The following is a 3,786-nucleotide window of genomic DNA, read 5'->3' as shown; positions in this document are numbered from 1 at the left end:
ACAGGGCACGCCGCTGGCGGGGTTCGAACCCAGGACCTTCTTCGGCCATGCAGCAGCGACCCGATTTCTTGGTGTAGGGCGCCGTGGAGGCACGCGGCGTCCCAGAATCCCCGAAGCGAGGTTCGAACCCAGGAACGTCATAGGCCCCTCGCGGCTGCAGCAGCGACGAGCTTGCGTGGCGTAGGGCGCCGTGGTGGCAGGCGAGCATCGAACCGAGGACTGAGTCCTCGAGGCTGGCCGGAGAACACAGGAGCGTCGTCATCGTCCTCGCGGCGGCGGCGTAGGGCGCCGTGGTGGCCCGCGGCATCTCAGGTGGGCCTAAAACAATTAAGCTAGGTTCGAACCCAGGACGGAGTCCGGACCGAGTCCCCGCGATTAAGAACGCGGTCCCCCGCCCGCCCGCCCGCCCACACACGCCAGATCTCCGTCCTGCCCCCACCCCCACCCCCGTCCTGACACTACGACCCCGGGTCAAGTGCGGCGTGTCCCGAACCGGCAGGAGGCCTCATACTTGCCGATTGCCGGTTCGGCCGCGCACTCGGACCTGCTCCCAAAGTCCTCCCCATAGTAGGTCTGGACCCCCCTTATCTCAGCATTTGTCTTGCGCGGGCGGAAGGCGATTTTCTCCCCGACGAGAGGCTTGCCGGCCGCCAAGGCCCGGGACGTCTGCGGCAAAAGTCCGACGGCGCGTGGTAGCTCAGAAGGCTGTTTCGGTGAAAGAGTCCTGCGGTAATGGCGCCTTCTTAATAATAGTAACTTGAATAAAAATAACATAAGACAACACGAATAACGGGAGTAGAAGAAGAAGAATTAGGGAGGAAGAAAGCGTAATATAGTGAAGTAGATGGTTTTGTATTCTTATGAGTTGTTTGATTTTGAGTGAGTGAGTGGGATGTGTTGTTTTGGTTGCGTCCTATGTTTTTCTTTTATGGTTCTGTTGTGTCTTATTCTTTTTGTTGTGCCCTCTAATTATTCTTTTTCTGTCTCACTGTGTTGATGTATCGCATTGTTTTGTTGTGTCTTATGTTCTTGTACCTTATTGTAGGTCACTGCCACCGGGGATAAAATCATTTGCAGTCAATAACAAATAATAAAAATAATAATATGGTTAAGTATTTGTAAATCATTAAAATTGGGCTTGCGGTGCCCCGTCTCGAAAGAAATCATCGTATAGCCGTTAACGCATTAAAAGTAAGTCATGTAAGAGACTACGCCTGTGTTTGATGGGTTGTATTGGGACGGTCGCTTCCTGAGGCCAATTCAGACGGCGAGTATAGTTACGGGGCTGCTTCGAAGCACGAGACCGTGCCGTGATAGCGCCTTCCTAAGAATAAGAAATAGAACGAATATAACTTCAGCGGCTAAGTCCGAAATATTCCAAAATGCAGTAAAATATTCTTAATTGAAAAAAAATGGGCTTGCTGTGCACAATAATGCCGTTAATTGTCTAAAAATAAATTTCCGAAATTTAACTCAAAAGTCATGGCTCTGCGGCTATGTCCCGTGGTGCTTGGAACTTGAAATCAGTTCTGCGGCTATGTCCGACCGTGCGTGTTAGTTGAGTCGCTTCAGCGGCTAAGTCCGAAAATTTCCAAAATGCAGAAAAATATACATAATTGAAGAAAGTTGGCCTTGCTGTGCTTAATAATATCGTTAATAGATTAAAAATAAATTTCCGCTGTGTTAGGTGGGCCTTACTTGGACGGTACGAATTCTGCGGCTATGTCCCGTGGTGCGTGGTACTTGAAACCAGTTCTGCGGCTATGTCCGACCGTGCGTGTTAGTTGAGTCGCTTCAGCGGCTAAGTCCAAAAAATTTCCAAAATGCAGAAAAATACACATAATTGAAGAAAATTGGGCTTGCTGTGCTTAATAATATCGTTAATAGATTAAAAATAAATTTCCGCTGTGTTAGCTGGGCCTTACTTGGACGGTACGAATTCTGCGGCTATGTCCGACCGTGCGTGTTAGTTGAGTCGCTTCAGCGGCTAAGTCAAAAAATTTCCAAAATGCAGAAAAATACACATAATTGAAGAAAATTGGGCTTGCTGTGCATAGTAATGCCGTTAATTGACTAAAAATAAATTTCCGCTGTGTTAGGTGGGCCTTACTTGGACGGTACGAATTCTGCGGCTATGTCCCGTGGTGCGTGGTACTTGAAACCAGTTCTGCGGCTATGAACCACCGTGCGTGTTACTTGAGTCGCTTCAGCGGCTAAGTCCGAAAATTTCCAAAATGCAGAAAAATATACATAATTGAAGAAAGTTGGCCTTGCTGTGCTTAATAATATCGTTAATAGATTAAAAATAAATTTCCGCTGTGTTAGCTGGGCCTTACTTGGACGGTACGAATTCTGCGGCTATGTCCCGTGGTGCGTGGTACTTGAAACCAGTTCTGCGGCTATGTCCGACCGTGCGTGTTAGTTGAGTCGCTTCAGCGGCTAAGTCCGAAAATTTCCAAAATGCAGAAAAATATTCATAATTGAAGAAAGTTGGCCTTGCTGTGCATAGTAATGCCGTTAATTGACTAAAAATAAATTTCCGCTGTGTTAGGTGGGCCTTACTTGGACGGGACGAATTCTGCGGCTATGTCCCGTGGTGCGTGGTACTTGAAATCAGTTCTGCGGCTATGTCCGACCGTGCGTGTTAGTTGAGTCGCTTCAGCGGCTAAGTCCAAAAAATTTCCAAAATGCAGAAAAATACACATAATTGAAGAAAATTGGGCTTGCTGTGCTTAATAAAATCGTTAATAGATTAAAAATAAATTACCGCTGTGTTAGGTGGGCCTTACTTGGACGGTACGAATTCTGCGGCTATGTCCCGTGGTGCGTGGTACTTGAAATCAGTTCTGCGGCTATGTCCCACCGTGCGTGTTACTTGAGTCGCTTCAGCGGCTAAGTCCGAAAATTTCCAAAATGCAGAAAAATATACATAATTGAAGAAAGTTGGCCTTGCTGTGCTTAATAATATCGTTAATAGATTCAAAATAAATTTCCGCTGTGTTAGGTGGGCCTTACTTGGACGGTACGAATTCTGCGGCTATGTCCCGTGGTGCGTGGTACTTGAAACCAGTTCTGCGGCTATGTCCGACCGTGCGTGTTAGTTGAGTCGCTTCAGCGGCTAAGTCCAAAAAATTTCCAAAATGCAGAAAAATATACATAATTGAAGAAAGTTGGCCTTGCTGTGCTTAATAATATCGTTAATAGAATAAAAATAAATTTCCGCTGTGTTAGGTGGGCCTTACTTGGACGGTACGAATTCTGCGGCTATGTCCCGTGGTGCGTGGTACTTGAAACCAGTTCTGCGGCTATGTCCGACCGTGCGTGTTAGTTGAGTCGCTTCAGCGGCTAAGTCCAAAAAATTTCCAAAATGCAGAAAAATACACATAATTCAAGAAAATTGGGCTTGCTGTGCTTAATAATATCGTTAATAGATTAAAAATAAATTTCCGCTGTGTTAGCTGGGCCTTACTTGGACGGTACGAATTCTGCGGCTATGTCCCGTGGTGCGTGGTACTTGAAACCAGTTCTGCGGCTATGTCCGACCGTGCGTGTTAGTTGAGTCGCTTCAGCGGCTAAGTCCGAAAATTTCCAAAATGCAGAAAAATATACATAATTGAAGAAAGTTGGCCTTGCTGTGCTTAATAATATCGTTAATAGAATAAAAATAAATTTCCGCTGTGTTAGGTGGGCCTTACTTGGACGGTACGAATTCTGCGGCTATGTCCCGTGGTGCGTGGTACTTGAAACCAGTTCTGCGGCTATGTCCCACCGTGCGTGTTACTTGAG

This window comes from Zootermopsis nevadensis, unplaced genomic scaffold, assembly GCF_977971745.1.
Source record: "Zootermopsis nevadensis isolate Lab colony 2312 unplaced genomic scaffold, Znev_1.0 Znev_ptg000243l, whole genome shotgun sequence".
In the NCBI taxonomy this organism is placed as follows: domain Eukaryota; kingdom Metazoa; phylum Arthropoda; class Insecta; order Blattodea; family Termopsidae; genus Zootermopsis; species Zootermopsis nevadensis.
This window is presented reverse-complemented; position numbering follows the sequence as displayed.